Below are 21,410 nucleotides of genomic sequence, written 5' to 3'. Positions count from 1 at the left end.
ATTCATCGACAAACAACTACAACCACTAGTTCAGAAGATACCGACCTACGTGAAGGACACAACACACTTTTTGAACATTTTGGAAGAACAGAAAGCAGCATTTACCCCCAACATGATCTTGTGCACAATTGATGTAAAGGCCCTTTACACTTCCATTCCACATAACCTTGGACTATCAGCTTTGGAAACAACACTAATCAACAGTGACAAAGATGAAAATTTGAAATTGGTACTCCTAAAATTAATGCATTTCACACTGTATCACAGCTATTTCCAATGGGACAACAAATTCTACAGTCAAAACTCAGGAACTTCCATGGGCAATTGTGCAGCACCGGCCTATGCTAACATCTTCATGCACCAGTTCGAAACAGACCACATCCTAAGTCAACAAAAATGGAAAGACAACCTCATCACATACAAATGATACATCGATGATATCTTCATCTTATGGAGGGGATCAAATACCGAATTGGAGACAGCCATTCAAGAACTCAATTCTGTTAACGAACGCATTCAATTTACTCACAACCTAAGTGAAACACAAATATCATTCTTGGACGTACTAGTGACCAATAATCACGGCAACATTCAAACAACCGTATATCAAAAACCTACGGATAGAAACAATCTCCTTCACTTTCACAGTTTCAATCAACCCTCTTTAAAAAGACATCTACCATTCTCACAATTGCTTCGCATTAAAAGAATCGCATCATCTGAAAGCACATATCATGAACAGGAAACTGTAACCTTGACTAAATTAAAAAACCGAGGATATCCCGAGAAAACATTGGTACTGGCGGCCAACAGAGTACAGGTTCTAAACAGAGAACAATTGTTGAAATCAACAGTCAGGGAGGACAAAAGAAAGAATGTCTTTATCTCCAAATACTCCACCAGAAGTTACCAAATCAAAAAAGTGATCTTAAAACACTGGTCACTGCTGGAAGTGGAAGAAGACTTTAAGGGACTTTTTTCACAGCAACCAATCTTTGCGTACGAAAGAACTAAAAATATCAAAGAACGATTGAAACCGAGGACAACATCACCCATCAAAGAATTCAAGGGCACATTGCCCTGTCACAATTGCGGAAATTGTAATGCAATTATTAAAGGGAACGAAATAAACCATCCAACCAGAGGAACCAAAATCAAACTTAGAGTAAATGGGACATGTGACAGTTCCAACCTCATTTACATTTGAAATGCCCATGTGGCTTGTCCTACGTGGGCCAAACATTCAGAAAAATCAAAACAAGACTCACAGAGCACAAAAGTAACATACGCACCAAAACTACCAAATCAACAGTGGCCACACATTTCAACGAATTGAATCACAATCCCAGCCAACTGAAATTTTGTATCCTAGAGATAATCTCTGCATTACCAGGTAGAGACAATACCCAATACCTGCTTAGACGTGAATTACACTGGATAGACCGTTTAAATACAGTCCAACCCAAGGGACTTAATGAACGCTTAGAATTTAGTTGTTACCTTTAAAGATTCTCAAGTTCTGAAATTTCGTATTCACGATAAATCAGCAATTGTACAGTGCTATACCTTTGTGTCTAAATTGTAACTGCTAACTTGTTAACTTCATTGTTTATTTATTTTGATCCATATTTTGTTTTGAAAATGACCGAACCATTACATACATTTACACCGGGTTCACATTTCCGTTCACCCCAGACACACACGCGTAAACCTATTTGTTGCCTAGCAACCACCAATCATCGTCGACGCTACGAGACGCCTGATCCGCGAATCACGATTCACGTTACTAACATCGGCATACACGTGACTAACTCAGCACCAATCCGACACACATATACATAGGCCGTCCCGGAACCACCTTTTCACCGACCCCGAGAGAGTTTGAGACCCACGCCTACATTCACACATTCAACGGTAAGCTCTAACAGACCGCTCGACTTTGCACAAACAATTTCACTAAGTATAGTGGAGAACGCTAACTGTAATATTGTTATACTTCAACATTGTTATACTTCTCTCCGTACAGCTCCACTTAACGCATGGAGAAAACGTTCTTTTCAGGTCAGAAATAAAACGCAATAACTATCCCACCCTTGCATGTTGCACATTCCTAGAGAAGCGGTAACTCACCCATATCGTACACGTACGGCACGCATGCTGTTTCACTTTACTTGCGAAGTCACGGTATCAATCACGAGAACCCGTTTTTTTATGAATATTCACAATTGAAGCTTTACCAACCCACTCACCTACCTGGCACGAACCGTGAAACACATGGGTCATTTTCTTTAAACCATGCCGTCTTTCTGATACCATCTCCCTGAACCACTTGTTGTTACAACAGAATAAGGTTTGCATGACCGAATGACATGGTAATTTACGTTTTACGCTAACATTAGAAACCCGGAACCACATGCTCTTGTATTATTTTGCAGGACTTTCAAGTCCCCTGACGAAGGGCTAAAGCCCGAAATGCATTGGGCAGAATGACTATGAACGTATGTCTTTGAAACGTTTTATGAAGGTATAAAATGAACTAAAGAAAATAAAAACAATTGAAATTTCTACAAATACCTGTTAAGACTATCATTGAACTAACAATGTGAACTTTATTTAAGAGTGCGTCGAGGAGACGACACTCCTGAGGGAAGTGCCACACCTTGGATGTTATTCAGCTCAGAGCACAGTGAGCTTCACTTCGACTGCACCACCCACTAGGATGAACCGTGTTTACCAATAAGTACATTGGGTGCGATTTCGACTACCACAACAAGTCATACTTTCACGTTCTGCCAGGACGACCTCTCCATTTGTTTTACTTTGCCCCCTGGCTCCCTTCAATACCGAGGTAATGGACCTGCCATCGGGTGCCGAGTTTCCAGTTGTGTGCTTTGGCTTCAACAGGCCGGGATATCCTAGCTTGATATGCGGCATAATGGTTATCACCCAGTTCTTAAAAGTATCCCTTTCTTGATATATCCTTTGTGCGATAATAGGAGAGCTCCATAAAGCACGCGTTTTTTCCCCGGAGACAGCATCCTTGGTTTTAATCAATTCTATCGAGACTAGGTCAGTTGACATGATTTCAGACAGGGTTGGTATGTGAGATATTAAGCGAAGAATGTTTCCGCGATTCAAAATGTCAAGTCTGCCCTTAGAAACGTATTCCGGTGTAAATAGCAATGCTGTTGTATCCTGCCAATTTATGGTGTTGGGTTCTGGTTCTTGCATATTTGATTGTGCGGCAGCATATAACTGGTGTACTCCTGTTTTTCTATGAGTCCTGGCTGCTCCCATCATTTGATTGTAAGTTCCGGTTTCCGGCAGTTCGCTCGTTGTCTCTCTCTGATGTTCTTCCATGCTGATGTGGTTCTGCTATGGATGTGCCTCAAGATGTTGTCCCTGGCGCTGCTCTATGTTTATGAAGGTGGGAATTGGTAAGCTTGTCGTGACCTTGCTTCGGGATTGGCAAATGCTAATGTTCAGTGGTTCCCTATGGTCCATGACCTGGATGGTATTGAGGTCTGTTTTTTTGGTCACATGGTCTGTGCGTATTGTGCCCTGATTGCCTGAATTCACTTTGCTCCCCGCTGTGGCATGACTGTTGATGTTTGTATTTAGCACAGTTTCTGGAGGCGTCCCCTCCTGATCATGAGCTTGCAACTGATTTATCCTCACATTTCCTGTTTTAATATTTCTGCTGCATATTACATGACTGTTCTTTTCCAAGGATAACTGTGCAAATTCGGCCTCAGTGACTTCTCCTGATTGTTCCATCGCTCTAGGTTGGGTAGTCCTGATTGTGAGATTACAACCAGATGACTCCTTTGTAATAGAGCTTTTATTTTGGGTTTTCTCCGATTTTAGTGGGGTTTCTTGCACGGGCTCTCTCTCGGATGGTATTTTCCCAAATAGGCGCATAAAACCATTGTTTTCGCAGATGTGTTTTTGGTTCCGGCCCTTACGTTTTTGTGCTTGTCTTTGTTTTGCGTTCAGTTTATTTTCCCTTTTTTCCTCTTCTGGAGACTCTGTCAATTTGTTTTTTATCTTTGTATTGTGGCCCGTAGTTTCATCGCCTTCAGTTTGTGTTAATTTTATCATGATGGAATCACATTCACCATTTGTAAGTGCTAGTTGATGAGTTGTCATGTCTATATCATTTCTAATTAGGGGCTTCTCCACTATTGACTCACTGCAATTGTTGGATGCACAATTTTTTACTTGTGCGCACAGATCATTTAGCAATGTTGGAAGAGTGGCTAATTTGTCTATGATTGGACTACAGCCGCATTTTTCACTGTTGTCGTCTGAGGAGGAAGAAGAGATCCCTGAGGTTTCTATTAAAGCTTGCCTGACTGCAGTTTTCCATTCAATGGCCGTAAACCAACTCAAGTGCAATGCAGATAAAACTGAAATCCTTTTTTCCGGCAATATTCTCTCTGAAATATGGCAGAATTTCTGGCCCAAAGATGCCCCCCACCAGGCACACAGGAAGCCACTGTCAAGAGCCTATGGGTCAAATAACAGTCTGTCCTTTAAGACACATATTAAGTCAGTGGTAGGCACTTGTTCCAAAATTCTGCGCTCATTAAAAAAAGTTCTTGCAGTACCTCTCATTCACGCCATGGAAAATGGTTAGCCAGGCACTAATAACCCTGAGACATGGATTATGACAATGCTTTATACTTTGTTCATCCTGAAAGCTGCTGGGCAGTCTTCAGGTGGTCCAGAGCGCTTCAGCTGGCTTTCTTCAGAATTTGCCCGTTAGGTCGCATACGTCCCCACACTTATGCACTCTGCACTCGCTCCCTATCAGGAAAACAATCATGTTCAAGGTACTAGTGCTGGTCCATGTGGCACTTTACCAGACCTGTGCAATTTATCTCAGAAACAGGTCCAGCTTCTACACCCCTGCAAGAAACCTGCAGTCTACCAGCAGGCTGCTTGCTAAGACTCCAAGAATTCGCCGTTCCAGAGCTTGCAAACTGTCGCTTGCCTATTTAGGACCAGTGGCTTGAAATAAGCTCCCTTTGGAGCTGCAGGCTCTGGACAATACTGCAGTTTCAAAACATGATTGAAGACCTGGTTTTTCACACAGGAATAGACTATATGATCTTCACTATCTGACCATATGCTGTGCGCTAGAACACTCTTTGGAGTAGTTGTGCATGCTATAAGTCGCTTTCATCATCATCTTCATCATCAGGGTCACTACATTCCACTCCACTCAGTGACACTCCACTCCACACAATGCTACTCCACTCCAAACAGTGCAATTCAACTCCACGCCCTTCATGCCACACAATGCCACTCCACTCCAGGAATTTGCCGAAGAACTCCTTGCAGTCAAGGTGGATTTCGTAATAGCAGAGTTATTATTTAAGAAAGAGCGTCACCATCTAGTCCAATTGATAAGCCGGCGGAGTTGGTAGTCAGGTGCTAATATTCAGTATCTAATTTTCCAATTCAAACAAACTTATTCAGGTTACACCCTTCAGAGTTTACTTAAAGACTCTGAAACATAGTTGGATCAGTTGGAGTAAAGTGAGAATGTAACATTTACGCCTGCAATAATGGAACAACAAATCCATTTTCTATCAGACATTTTTTTTGATGCCTTAGATATTGCTCTGGCTGCCACAGGATCATCAGTAGTGACACAGCACCAAATATGGGTGAGATCATAGAAGCCAGACTGAACAGACTTGGGGAATGTGTTTTTTGTCAGCAGCCCAGAAACAGACTGCATGCCTATCCTTCCGTCTTAGCTTCACAGCACTGTCAGCCAAGGAATGGCTCAAGGTTAAGGGGTAAATGGCCGCAGTGCTAGTAACCATCCCATGGGTTAGATTACATTTGTACATTTTGGTGAACCACTTATTTAATGTTTGGGACCCCAGCTATCAACTATTTAAGCAGGTGATTCTGGTGACACTGATCGTTACAGTAATGGTTGAAGAATTAGAACTTGAAGTAAGAACTCGGCTTCATATGCACTCAGATGTGGCAGTAGCTACAGATGCCAGCAGGTTGAGATGGGGAGCCACCATGGAGAAGGAGACAGTCCAAGGATGATGGTAACTGCAGTGAGTGGACGGTTCTTCCTACTGTTGGGAGTTCAGGGCAGTGAGTTAGCCTTATTTCATTGTGGCCCATTGTGAAGGACCAGGATAATCATATCAAAACAGACAACGTTATAGTTATGTTGTACATCATTCACCAAGGAGGCTCTTGAGGGCATTCTCTGGGATCTTTGCCTCCAGAGATATGTGCTTCGACTGAAAGCAATCTCCACTCTCTGAGAACAGTGTTTCTTCTTAGGAGGAAGAATGGACCTACATACCACCTGAGCTGGCTCTTCCCCCTCACGTATTTCTTTATCATTGTTCCAGTCTATGATCCAGCTGATAGTAAAGATGTATGGTTTGCCACGAATAGATTTGTTTGCAATGAAAGAGATTGCTCTTCTTTGCTTCTGCACAATAGAACCATGTCAGGAGGCTCTTTCTTTTTTGTGACCCAAGGGTTTAGCTCAGCTTTTCCTCCTATCTTGTTAATTCCGAGAACATTAAAACATTAAAAAAGGTTGAGTATCAAATAAATGTCTTGATGGTAGTCTCATGTTGGAACTGGTGTTTCTGGTTTTCCCTGCTCCTAAAGTTGGCGATCCAACCTAAATGGTCCATTACTCAGCTTAAATATCTCCTCAAGGGATCACAACTGTCTTAGGCATCATTGACACAACTCCAATTGCTGGTGTGGATCTTGACATGATAATGCTAGAAACAATATACTGCTCCTCTAGGGTAGCCTCCTTGATACAACAGCCAAAACATCCATCCACATTAAAGTCAAATTCTGCCTTTGGTAGAACTTTGAAAATTGGTGTCAAACTAGGGATTCCATAAGAGTAGCAATAGATCCCATGTGTTCTAGATTTCATAAAGGATGTTTTTTTCTAGGTTCAGCGGTTTCTTTGCTTTGCTTGCAGTGGGCATCAGTAAGAGATGTTAGAAACCCTAATTTCAACTCAAGACGATTAATTCCTTATTAGCTAGGTTTTTTAGGGCTGGCTTGTTTAAAAGGCCAATGAGTCACTGTTCGGTCTCCTCTTGGGATCTGCCACTCAGCCTTAAGACTTTGCAAGAGAAAACATTTGTACCTTTAGATCAGGGGATCTAACATTTTTGTCTTATAAGATTCTTTTCCTGGTAGCAATTTTTTCAGGAAAGAGAACTGGAGAATTGGGGCCCTATTGTATTCAGAACCGTTCTTAAGAATATTTCCAGATAAGATAAATTGTTCCAAAAGTGCTGTCATCTATTCATTGTGGAATGATTTAATTCTCTCAGTTCATGTGTCCTCTCCTTCTTTTCCAGTGGATGAGTGGTTACATACTATGGACGTGAACAGGACACTGAAGACCTTTTAAGTGAGGACGTGCTCATTTACGAAGGTAGACTTTTCTATTTGTGACCTTTCGACTTTCAGGGAAAAGACTACAGTTACCTGTATCAACCATTAGGAGATGGTAAAAACAAACAATTATAGCAGCATATGAAAGACAGGGTAAAAACGTACAGTTCAAGTTGTAGGAAGAGCTACAAGATCAACTGCAGCTTCCTGGGCAACATTGAAAGGAGCTTTAATGTTGGCATTTGCAATGCAGTAACTTGGGCGCCCCCATACGTTTACAGAGTTCAGTTGAGAGCAAAATGCATCTACTTCTTTTGGTTCATGTGTGTTGAGTTCAGTTCAGAAGCATTAATCACATAATACATTTCTGCACAGCATATACGTTGCCTGTGGGTAGTATGTGGAAGCCGATCACTATGTGAGGGTATGAACTCCAAAGGTAGGACTAGGACAAGGAAGACAAACAAGAAGGTAATGACCTGGTAACTTACAGGTAATCTTCATTACTCCGAATTATGGTCTTCTTCATCACAGTCCATGTTGACGTCCCTCTGGTTTATTGACTTTAAAGGAGTGGGATGGAGTAGGATTACTTAACGTTGGGATGGCTTTATTAGAATCATAGGATACGGGGCGGAAAAGACAGCCATTTTGAAAGGATTGGGAACAGTATGTGTTTTACTTGGGGACCGTTCTGTCCACATGAGCAATCAGTGACGAGGAAGCCCAGAACTCAGCCTAATGAAGATCAGTAGTGGTTGGTGGTGGGAGTGTGTCGGGCGGTGACATGGGGCGGGGGAGGGGCAGGGTGGGAGTAGTAAACTACTGAATATGGCAAAATGCAGGTAAGTAAACATATAAATAAATAAAACGAATTTCGTCGCTCACTGCATCGAATTTGGCGATGCAGTGCGTGCAACGAAATTAGTTTTATTTATTTATATATTTACTTACCTGCATTTTGCCGTATTCCATAGTTTACTACCCCCCACCCTGCCCCTCCCCCGCCCCACGTCACCGCCTGGCAGCACTCCCACCACCGACCGCTACTGATGAAGACCACCATGTTAAGTAACCAGATCATTATTGCCCATGGGGTCGCTTCTCCATTGCTGGCTGTCAAGGTGAACCAGGAGGTGATGCTAATAATGCTGTTTTTTTGGGTGCATCACCGTCTTTGGCAGCATCTCCAAAATATGGGGACTTTCTATTTAATGGAAGTGTCTTTTCACCTACATGATCATTTTTGCTCTGAGTATAACGTATCATGATAACATTTTCAGCAAGAAGAAGTCACATCTTAGGGCCTGAATTGGAGGAGGACGCTAACAGAATATAAGCTAAAAATGGCAGATAAGTTTCTGCCTTCCTCTTATACTTATTCTTGGAGTGTGGTGGAAGGCAAAAAGGCTTAACTACTGGGAACTCCCTTACAACAGACCTGACAACTATAGAAATCGGACGGAATCTCTAACACCTTTTCTACTGGTGCAATTTCTGTTTGGAACGGCCATGTAAACATTGTGGTCTTGAACAGAAAAAGTCCTCCCTTAAGTCACCCATGTGCTGGGGAAAAATGTCCAGAGGAATATTGTTTATGGTATTTGTGAAAATGGACCCCTAGAATTTGGGATTTCTTTTCACAAATAACATAAGTAACAACATGTCCGACACGCTGGTTGTTTTCATGGGTAGACAATTTTTTATTGTATATGTGATAGACATTTTTTATCGAAGAAAGGCTACTGACAAGGTAGACAATTCTAAATGTGGGCGGTTCAGCTACTGCAGTAAGGCATAGGCAAATCCGTCATCACACTGATGTTTTCGACTGCTGATCCCCTAACTCTAAATGAGCCCCTAAGTCTCCGAAAGTACTATTCATAAGATGAGAACAGAAAGGATCGTCTCAATGAGTTTGGTATTTCGGTACTCAGAGGGGAAGGAATATAGTCCTCTTATTAGTGTGATCAGGTAAATGTACAGTCACCAGTGCCACATACACTACTCATCTGGGAATTTATTTATGGCAGACAGTTGCATCTTGTATTTCTAAAATAAGCCTGGCTGTCCCCTGGATGTGACTATATGCTTGACATGCTAATTCCACCAAGATAATCTTCAAACGATAGGGCAGATAAAGAAGAGGTAGTGTAGCTGATATGTTCCAAGATAGCCTAGTCGTTGCTATTCATGAGTCACAGATCTCTATTTGTTAACCTTTTAAGTGTGGGAAGCCCTGCTGGTACCCTGCACCAGGGGGTGTCCTTTACTTTATCTAACATCAGGCTGCTCCGTAAGAGCTTCCCAAGCAGTCTGATTTATTTTTTTCTACTAAAAAATGATTGGCGCACAAGGCGCGCTTGCCGCCATTGCAGAAAATGTTAAATTAAAAGAGCCAATGTGCTCGTTTTACTTTCATTGAATCAGTGCTCGGTGGATATTTCAGCAACAGAGCACTGATTCTAACTGTAGAGCTATAATTGGAAAGGGGAGAATCTCCTAGTGGATCCCTGCTTGGGAATAGCCACAGGAGAGCGCTCCCTAAGCAAGGATCCACCCACTAGACACCAGGGCTAGAGGGAGCATCCCCTTGGGCAAGGGCTTGTGCTCTCCTTGCCTATTTATTATTTAAGTCTTCCTGCCCCTTCCCCTCGTGGATAGATGGGGGCAGACATCAGGGATTATTAACTGTATAGGTTTTAGGTGGGGGCTTCCCCCACTCCAAATAAAGGCGAAAGTCTTTCTGCCCCTCCTGGGGGGCATATGAAGCTATAACCCCCGATCGCCCCCCCAGAGGGCAGAAAGCCGTCTAGACATCAGGGAATAATAATTTTATAGGTTTTTAGGGGTGAAGGCTGTGTAGTATGAGCATGGCAATGCCCCCACCCCAAATAAAAAGGGAAAATGTATTTCTGCCCCACGGGGGCAAAAGGGGGAATTGCCCCAATCTCCCCGGGGGGCCGAAAGCCCACTAGACACCAGGGACTATTGATACTATAGGTTTGTGGGGTTGGCACCCCAAATACCTTGAGAAGCAGTCTTTCTGTCCCCCCCCCCCCTGGAAGCAGATAGGGGTTATTGCCCCAGATCTACCACCAGGGGGGTGGTGCAGAAAGCCCACGAGACACCAGGGAATTGAAAAACAAAATATAGAGGTGGGATCTGCCCACATGGGCATGGCTATGCCCTCACCCCAACTAAATGGGGCACCAGTCTTTATGCCCCCTTGGGATGCAGATTTGGCTAATTACCCCCGATCTGCCCCCTGGTTGGGGGGGAGCTCACTAGAAGCCAGAGATTTGTTTTTCCAATGTAGGAGTGGGGGATGCCTAGCACCACATATCCATATCCATGCCCTAACCCCAACTAAGTGGGGAAGCAGTCTTACTGCCCGCTGGCAAGGCCGATTGAGGTAATTACCACCGATCTGCTCCCCCAGGTGGGGAGGGGGGGGGGCAAAAGGCCCACTAAGTTCCAAGAAATGTTTTTTTTTAATATAGGGGTAGGGGCTGCTAAACATAGCCATGGCCCCCATCAAGTAAATGGGCAACCGTCTTCCTGCCTCCTCTGGGCTGGGAGCAGATGGGGTAATAACCCCCAATCTGCCGCTACTGACATAAATCCCATTGAATATATTTATTAAAATAATGGGATGTGTCTTTTCCATTTTAACATCAGGCCCCACTCTCACCCCTAAAGCCTCAGGATTCTTTCTGCTCCCCTGTGGACTAAAGCATTAGTTGGGCCAAGTACCAACGACAGAAACAGATCAAACTGATGTCAATGGGAGTCCCCAAGCAAGGGCTCCCATTGACCTTGGAATAATCTGTTCCTATCGCGGGCACTATGCCCAGTCACACAAGTGGAGCAGCTAGGGTCCAGAATCCACAGCTACCCACTTTGCAAAAAACAGGTCAGGTTTGAATGGAAAAATGTGATTCATCCATGTTGCATGTTCCTAAAACTCTGGGAGGTGGTGACCTTAACACCGCAAACCATTTGTTGATGTCATGTTTATGAGAAAAAACGGACATTTTTATCCAGAACACTTTTTTGCATTTTCCTCTTGTCTTCCTCTAGGTTGCCAGGCAACATTTTCAAGTCATGTTTTTGATCTCCGAATATCTAGCATCTAGTTTAGCCATCTGGCACTTTGCCTGGAAGTGGGTGCTGGTAAAGGTGTTATACTTTTTTAAAACAAAATTCTAGACCTTAAGAACTGAATTTACAAACTAAATAAACTGAAATGTATCTGACTAGATGAAGTGAAAAACTCTTTGAAAATAAAAAATAAAAAGGAAAACAAATCTACAAACACTCTAGTGTGTGACAATATCTTGACAAAGGTAAAAATCAATGATGTTCTTTATAATTGTCTGTGATGAACAAACACATCCAATCCCTTAATGAACACAATGGACAATGTCAATGGTCATGTCTGCTGGCACACCCCAAGGAAGAAGAGAGAGAAACAGGTATCCAATATTTTTTGTGGCTTTTAAAAAAAAAAATCTTTATTAGAGTTTCATTGCATGTGCAAACAGAAGGTATCAGAAACATCTAAAATACATGCCACCTCACCGGGCGATATAAACAAAAATCCAAAGTTAACAGCTTGAATATATCTTACATGATCCGTAAACATAATGAACATTTAAATACAGGTTGTGTCACAATTTGTCCCATAGCCGCTCATATTTATATATATATATAACAAAACAGTACTGACTCCGGGCAATGTGCCGAGTCTTTGAGCCTAGTGCAGTAGGTATTGCCTCAGTGGCTCCCATATATCCCTAAGGCGAGAAGTTACATCCAGTTCTCAGGTTTCCTGGCAGTATACCTAGACTTTGACCCAGGCATATACCTTAGGAGTGAGCCTGCTGTCCCATGTGATCGCTACACGTCTTTTTGCCATAAAAAGGGCTATTCACACAAATCTACCTAGCACACCCCTCAGTTTGGGCACATGGTGGAGTAGACTCGTAAGTGGTGTGCATGGGGGTGTGGACCCCATCATGGTACATAAATTGCTTAGCACTTCCTCCCAGTATTTAAAGACTGGTCCACAGCCTCAAGCAAGATGGAGGAAATCGGCTTCCCCATACCCGCATCTTTTGCACTGAGCTGATTCCCTGAGTCCCATTCTGTACAATTTGAAAGGAGTATTGTATGTTTGATGAATAGACTTAAAGTGGAGTATTTGCAAGTCACCATTCAGCGACAACTTGCCAGTCAACATGCATATATGTTCTCAGTCATCCAGAGTAAGATGGGGGTCTAAAATGGAGTTCCATCTCCCTAGGCTTTTATCCTCCATACATACCATCTCCTCTTGTACCAATTTATATAATTTAGTGATCAACTTTTATGGGAGAGAGCTACTATAAGTAGCTGAAGAGATTGAAAAGATGGAGGTTCGACAGTGAAGGACGGGTAGTGGTATTTTAATGGCCTGCTTTAAGCGATACCCAGTAAATATGAAAAGCGGGATAGGGTTGGCAATAACTCCCAATTCATCATCATCTAAGTATGTACCAGACGGGTAAAGATCCTGCATGTGTGTTATCCCCACCTCCTGTAGTATTTTCAGTGGGTCAGACTCTTGTGTGAAAGACAGTGCCGCATGCCCATTAAAGGCATAGCCGGTGCATATAGAGGTAGTTTATCTGCTAGTTTGCCAATCGCCTGCCATGCTGCCACTGTGGTATCGAGGGTATTTATCTCTGTTTTGGGAGTTCCTCTATGAGTATGTGTGATGATTCCAGACAGTGGTGTCGGGTGTGTGTCACCATCCCCTACTGCCATATGCGGGATGAAGGCATATGGTTTAAACCAGTAATAGGCGTGTTGAGCCTGTGCACATAAATAATAGATATAAAGATCTGGTGCCCAAAAACCCCCTCACGCAAACAGGAGTGTAAGTGTAGCCCAGCTAACCCTGACCTGTTTGCCACCCCATACCATTGACAGAATAAGTGAAAAAAATTATTTGGTCAAGCAGATTAGAATGTTGCAAAATAAGTACAAAAAACGTGGAAGAATGACCATCTTGATTACTGCAATGTGATCCGCATGTAGGGGAAGACGAGTCCATCTCTCTATCTGACTCACTAGTGCAGTGTATGCTTTCCTGTAATTTTCCCTTATAACCGTTGTTGGGTCGCGATGCACCCCGATACCTAAATATTTAACAGGGTCAGTTGTCCAAATCAGAAGGTAGTCCAATGAGGGAGAGAGTGTGCACAGTGTGAGTGAAATTATCACCGATTTACCCCAATTTATCATTAAACCGGAAAACAGGCCTACCGGATGTATTCTCGAACCACTGAAGAGAGATGAATTTGTGGATCACGGATAAAAAGAACCATGCCATCTTCATACATAGATATACCAACGGGTCGATGATTGAAATTGAGTGCAGTATGTCTATGTTGCTGATGAATTATACAGGCAAGCGGTTCCATCATTATGGCAAACAGAAGGGGGGACAAGGGACACCCTGACTGGTGTCATGCCTTATGAAGAAGGGTTCAAATTTAAGTCCACCCACTCGCACCCTCGCCGATGTATCATGATAGAGAACCTGCAGCCATTGCATAAAGACATTGGGGAACCCTAATCTACGTAAAACATGAAACATATAACTCCATTCAATGGAGTCAAATGCCTTAGCAGCATCGAGCGTGACCGCTGCTGCAGGAAGTTCAGGATTTAGAATATGGAACATGGCGAATATCGTGCGTAAATTGTTGGATGTAGAGCGGTCAGGGACAAAGCCGATTGATCCGGCAGAACTAGAGTGGGCAAAAGGGGCGGTAATTTAGTGGCACTGATTTTTGCCAGTATTTTGGCGTCCAAATTAATGAGCGATAAAGGGCAATACGACTCGCACAAAGTAGGAGATTTATCTTTTTCAAGGAGAGTAATAAGAGCTTGTCGCAGGGAGGGCGGCAAAGTACCCGAGTCATGAGCTTCAGCATTCATCTTAAGCAGATGAGGAGTAACGAGATCAGCATATCGTTTATAAAATTCGGCTATAAGCCCATCCATCCCCGGGGCCTTATTGTTGGGTAAAGACATAATCTCCTCTTTAACATCGGTTTTATCAATCGGTTGACTGAGATATTCCCTATGTCTGTCCGAGAGCCAGACACAAGCAATGCCAGCAAGATAATCATTCAGGGCATCTTCATCTTCCCCCCCCGTGTTGCATATAAATCTCCATAAAAATCACGAAATTGTTCTACTATTTCCTTTGTCTTATGGTGTTCAATCCCCTGGTCGTCTACTATCTTGATAATGTGGTGATGTTCAGACCTAAAGTGGAGCGCGGTAGCAAGCTTCCTACCAGGATGCCCAGCTTCACCGTAAGCTCTGGCCATGTGGCATCGCGACATATAGCGCACCTCCAGCTCCGCCAGTGCATCATATTCTTTAAGTAAATCCTGGATTTCAACCAGAGATGCCAATGTTGGGTCAGCCAGATAGTTTGTTTCAAGCTCCTTTAACGATGCCCCAATCTTGAAAATCTGACCTCTGATGTCTTTTAAAATGCCAGATGATGTGCCAATTCAGACCCCCCGTACTGTAACCTTAAAGGCCTCCCAGAGCACATCTGCGGTTTCCACTGATCCCACATATTTCAAAATATTGTATGACGGCCTGTCTAAGGGTATCCTCAAATATCGGATCAAGTAGAGCCTCAGCACGGAATCTCCATGTAAAAGGGAGGTGTATATTTGTGGGGATTTGAATGCATAACATTAACGGATTATGATCTGATAAGGTGCGTGGGAGATTATGCACATGTTGTACCCATCCAGCCTACCTTTTCCGCCGCATTGCGTACCCGCCAAACTTCCACAAGGCCCATCTCCAACATTGCGTTGCGGACACACAGTGTGACCTTGGCAGTAGGCACCCCTTGTGAATTAGATTCATCAAGGTTCGGGTCAATATGCGTATTAAATTCCCCCTCCCCACCCCCAGATTATTGCCGTCTCCGGCCATGTGCGTAGTAGCTCCAGGAGCTGAACAAAGACCATGGGATCATCCACAACTGGACCATATATATTGATGAATGTTACCATGGTGATACCCAATTTGCCCTGTACCATGGCCCAGCGACCGTCAGTATCAGTGTGGGATAGAATCGGGAGAAAGGGGACACCTCTTTTAACCAAAATTAGGACCCCCCCCCTAGCATAGGTAGAGAAGGATGGTGCTAGCCTATATCCCGCCCACCTGGTGGCGATGTTAGCTTCCTTTTGCTTACTTAAGTGCGATTCTTGCAGGAGAGCACCTTGAACCTTGTGCCACTCAAGGTATGCCAATACTTGGCGGATTTATTTGGGAGTGTTGAGCCCACGGACATTCCATGTTATGCAGTTGTATCTTTCACCCATCGGTACTGATGTAATATGGGCACCAACTACGAGCATATAGCAGCCTATCGTCTATCAAAGCACCAACTAGACCTGTGACCATGACCATGCTAATCGTCTCCTCACATGTATCAATATCATACCATAAGAAGCCCCCATCCACTTTGGCAACCCCAATGCGCCAAAGCCATGTCCCCCAGTAATCAACAACCCCAACAACAAACAAAAAACAGCATTTTCGTGTTGGGGTACACCCATAGTGGGGACGAAGTGGCACCTACCGCTCTCCGCAATAAGGGAGACTGGGGTCCGTCACAACAAGTAAATAAGGCACTCAAAGTGGTTGCACCCGCATGGAAAAAAAAGGGAGTAACAGTGTCATGCAATAAACTGTGAAAGACATGAACCAATATTATCGCCAACTCGTGACTGGAGTCTTCACCTAAACAAAGAGAAATCAAACCACTCCTGAGTGTCCACGTGAAATCATCTTTGCATCAACTTAAAAATAAGCTGTCAAATCATAAACGCCACAGAGCCCTAGCTAGACCAGCATATGCTGACTTCGTCAGATATAGCCACCCAGCTGCAAGAAAAAAAACAGTTAGTCAACCTCACGCAAACAGGATTCAATCACCCCCCAGTGAGATTTGATCGGATCACACAAAAAGTTAACATTATTCATCAATATCAGAAGTGGTGCTTGAAGACTACTTTTGGCATCGCAAAGTTTTGGCAAACTCCATGGTCAGCTTTGGTTTGACAAAAATCTTCGCCTTGTCATAAACCCCAGGACGCAGGCGGGCGGGATACAGCATCGCATACGGCACCTGTTCCTTCGCCAACATCTTCTTGACTCCTTGAAATTCCTTCCTGGCTGCCTGCACCGCGGCCGTGAAATCTGGGTAGAAAGATAAAGTGTTCCCTTGATGCATGATAGTACCTTTCTGATGTGCAATGCGGAGTACAGTGTCACAGTCCCGAAAATTCCGCAATCTGGCAATTATGGGCCTTGGAGGAGCGTCCGGGGGGGATGGGCAGCTAGTGATCTATGTGCTCGCTCCACCACCAGCATATTCAAGAGATTGTCAGCCCCACAAATTTTACGCAGTAGTGTTTCAGCAAAGTTCTCCAGTTGACCCACATTAGTTGACTCCGGCAGGCCCAAAATGCGCATGTTATTGCGCCAAGAAAGCGCTTCGATGTCCTCATTTTTCTCCATGATGACCGCCAGTATCTTATCAATGTCAGTGGTTTTTGCAGCAAGTTGTTGCAACCCGTCCTCGGCATCAGATATTCTCTGCTCCGCTTCGCCCTGACGAAGTGCGTGCTTGTCTAATTTGGAAAGGCATATGGTCCATTCCTCCATTTAGTGCTTCAATTTTTCCATCAATAGATTGTAAGCTGGCATGTATTGCAGCCAACTTTGTTTCCAGCACTGCTGGCGTCTGTGCAACGGAGATAAACTCTGAGTCGGACGCAGCATTTTGTGTTGACTTACCACTTTTACGCAGCTCAAACATAAGACTAGGTTGTTTTTTCTCAGACTTACCCATTTTTCCCATTGTCTAGCTTTCAGGTATAAAAGTATGTGGAGGGTGAGGCCCAAGGCTTCGCCACATGTTATCCCAGAGCAGCGTAGATGAGGCACCCAAAGTGCAATTAATCCAGGCACCCCAGCCGTAGGAACAGACCACAACGTTCTTCACCCTCAGGCGCCACTGCACAGGAGTATCTGGGTCAAGACACTTACGCTGAACTTTGAACCACAGAAACAGAGTTCAGCACACTTTTGCGACGCGGCAGAACAGGCCCGCAGCTTCCAAGGCCGCCGAGGGCCATGCAGTCTAAATAATGCGTGCGCACTTTAAAGTTCTCCAAGGATCTGAAAAGGTGTGTCATCCAGCACTTCACACCTCGGTATGCCGCCTCGTGAGTGATCAAGGATCCGCGGTTTGGGGATCAAAGCCAGGTGACATCGGCCTGGGGAATACAGTTGCCAATGGATGTAATGAGGCCCAGCTCACAGCACTGAGCCGGGCACTTGCGTAGTACACCCCGGCCCCGGAGCAGGCACAGCCTCGCACCCGCGCTCCGGGGTAGCTATCTAACAACCGTCAACCCCAGCAAGGGACGCACCGTCAGCCACCCCGCACCCCTCTCTGCCTTCTCTTCACCCGGCATCCGCCGTGTCTCGTCCCCACTCCCGAGGGTCACAGGCACTCAACAATGGCTGTAGCCACATAAAAAATGAGCGCATCGTGTCAGCTTCCAAACCGAGGTTCAGGACTTTGCGGATGAACACTTCAGAGCGGGATTTTCAGCAGGATAATAGTGACGGCCGGGCGAACTACACTATTGTGCGGCCATTTTGCCGGACGCTAAGTCACGCCTCTTTGTTGAAGTTTTTTATACTTCAAACTCAATATAAAGAGATTGGAGTGCTTTAAAAGGTAACCAGTTACATTACTCAAGGTCACAGGGAGATTACGTGATTTGGCCAGAAGTACAGGATATTGAGACACCGTCAAGACTCTAACCTGGTTCCCCAATTCCAAAGTCAGAAGGTCTGGCTGTAACCCCACAACTTCTCCCCTATATAATATAGTTCTGGGGAATTTCAATCTCCATGTAAACCAACAAGTCCATGGTCCATATTGTAGAAAATATGCCCTCTCTAAAATGTTTGCAGAATGTTACCTTCCCACTGTAGGAAATTGAGATTTTGTTTGAGGGGAGATCTTAACCCTTCTCAAGCAACAATCACAATCCTTTTCAGGGTGAACTGCAAAATTTCACTAAACTGTGCGTAACTCTCTGGTAGTTTGGAACAAAAGCTGTCCGGTTTAACTTAGAGGCAATATGCTATGCATTTATGCAGTAGACAGCAAGGAATAGAGTAAAAACACAAAAGAAGAAAAATTCTAGTCTTGCAGGATCAGGGCAAAGTCACACGTTATGGCTGATGACCACGATGGAGCCCTGTTCAGATACACGAGGTGGACATGACTTCCCATCGGACCTAGAAGAATTTCGAAGGATAACTCCTGAGGAGTGAAAGTTCAGGGCGGCAAGGCAGCCACCATTGTACAAGGAGAAGTCTTTGTTGGGGAGCCACTGGATGAAGTTGCAGTAAAGATTTGTATGTTTGTACTTTGTCTTTTTTTGGAAGTTGAAAATCTCCAGTATGAGGAAGCTGCAGGCTGTAGCAGATGAGGACTCGAAGAGACCATATTCCCCTGCAAAGAGGAGCTGCTGAACAGGATTTGCTGCTATGGAGCAGAACATACTCTCAGCATCCCAGTCTGTAGCTTGCTAGCACAATTGTGGTGTGAAGCCCAAGCACTGATCCATAGACCGTGGATCCAGATGGTGCCAGCCTTTGAAGTGGGAGAAACATCCAGACTTCCCCTGCATCTGGAAATGTCCTTTCACCCATGCCCAGACTCCAAAAGGTCTATGATGACAAAAGACTGGTGTTAAGTTCTTTGAGGGTGTGCTGAAGGTAGACCCTTTGAAATATAAGTGGGACAAGGAACATGTCCGCCCTCCCATCCTGGCAGGATGGTTCATCCTGCTGACAATTAGCCCCCCTTTGTCTCACTGTCTGGGAGGTTTACACAAAGGCTAACTGCCACTCTATTCACAGACACATGACCCAAGACACAGACTGCAGGTACCAATGGTTAAGGCAAGAAAATCCAACGTTCGAAAAGTGGCATCTTCAGAATTGTGACTTCAAATCTGATTTTACTATTAAAGAGGATATTAAATTACAATTCTTTTGAGGCCAAACATGACTTTTCTACCTGACACAATCAAAAGTCAGCTCTTAATCCATGTAGTAAAGTCAACAAATGTTATCCTATTGGAGGGGGTAGGCCGCAATGTAGTAATAAAAGAAAAGAGTTTTTCACTGTCAGGACATATAAAACGTAAAGGTGCTTGTCCACATATTTAAATACACTGCTCCTTTCCCTATGGGCTGTTTAGGGTCTCCCTTAGGGGTGACTTCCATATATTAAAAAAGGAGGTTTAAGCCTGGCAAAAGGTTTATTTTGCTATGTCGAATTGGCACTTTAAAAGTGCATACAGGCGGCCGAAAAGCAAGAGGGGTGAAGAGAAAAAGTGTAGGGGTGACCCTGCAGAGAGGGCCAAGTCCCCTACTCACATATACTGATGGATATGCTTTTATCTTATGTTGTTGAGCTTGAAAATTCTCCAGTATTTTGGTCACCTCATCACATATCTGTTCGATGTGTCTCAGCATAAAAAGAGAAACAAACAAATCCTCTTACTAATTGCCTCAAAAAGGGATTTTCATTTGGCAAATTTTATGTGAATTTTCATAAGTTGAATGTCATCCCAAATGGTACTGATCTACTGAAAACTTGCAAACAAATATGACCCAGTTCCATTGAAAATCTAGTTCCTAAGCAGAAAGGTTGCATCCATTCCTACTCTGATGAATGTTACTCATGAGAACACAAGGGTATGAAATAAAAAAGAAGCTAACAGGCAGTGAAACAGAGGAAAGGGTATCTGTAGAGTGCTAAAATATGGTATAAAAATATCTTAAATTGTGACTCTATACCCAATCCTCCTTAATTTAGAAATGGCAGGTGGAAATGTAGCGTGCAGCAATGTGACAGCAAACACACTATAACCAGTGAGGGCAGGGTAAGCCAGATAAAAATCTCTAACCTCTACTTGCTGATAGTTGTACAGATACCAGTTTAAAGAAACGATTAGCACTATGATCATTAGTCAACCCTAAAGCCTTTAGAAAAAATGTCCATGTCAGAAAATAAGCCTGACTCAACCATGGTAACAGTCTAATTGTTCTAGTGGATCCTATTTATACTGCTTGCATGGTCCAGCAGTTACTTGACTTGTTTTGACTAAATAGAATTGTGAGAAATTGGGTATTTGTTTGAGGGTGGGTGAGGACCTTCTCAAGCAACAACCACAATCGCAGTCAGAGTGAACCACAAAAATTCACTAATTTATCCTGTGCTTAACTCCCGGGTAGCTTGGCACAAGGCTGTCAGGCTTAACTTAGAATTTATGCAGCACTTCAAACAGTAGTGAAGTGGAAGCCTGACACAAGAAAAATCCCACATCAATCTAGAAAAAAGATTAAACACTAATACATTATTTTAGACCAAATGAAAAAATCCAATTCATAGAACCAGAGATATGCAATTTTAGAGGTTTTGAAGAAAAGTAGCACTTAGAAGCAAAAAGTGCTAATTGTATGGTATCTGGTTAGGGTGGACCGGGCCCAAATCCTAAAGTCAGGCCAAACGCGATGGAGTGCTGGCCAGGGTGATATAGGACTGAGTTCTGTTCAGGACTGAGTTTGGTTCGCTATTAAAGAGCCTTGTGTCCTGGGCATCGATATGCAAAGTCCTGGCGTGGATCTGTAATGCGTGGGCATTGAGGAGCTGCTGATGAGCGCTTGCGGTGCGAGGTAAGCTATGGATCAGTAGCTGTGGTGCGGGTGTTGAGATTTATCAAAGCTAATGAAGCCACTGGCACTGTGAGGACTTGCATGGAGATATTTTGAGCTGAATAAAGATGCGTAGAGCAGGCCGGTTGTCA

This window comes from Lissotriton vulgaris, chromosome 11, assembly GCF_964263255.1.
Source record: "Lissotriton vulgaris chromosome 11, aLisVul1.2, whole genome shotgun sequence".
NCBI lineage: Eukaryota > Metazoa > Chordata > Amphibia > Caudata > Salamandridae > Lissotriton > Lissotriton vulgaris.
The sequence above is the reverse complement of the archived record's forward strand: the minus strand, read 5'-3'. Positions refer to the sequence as shown.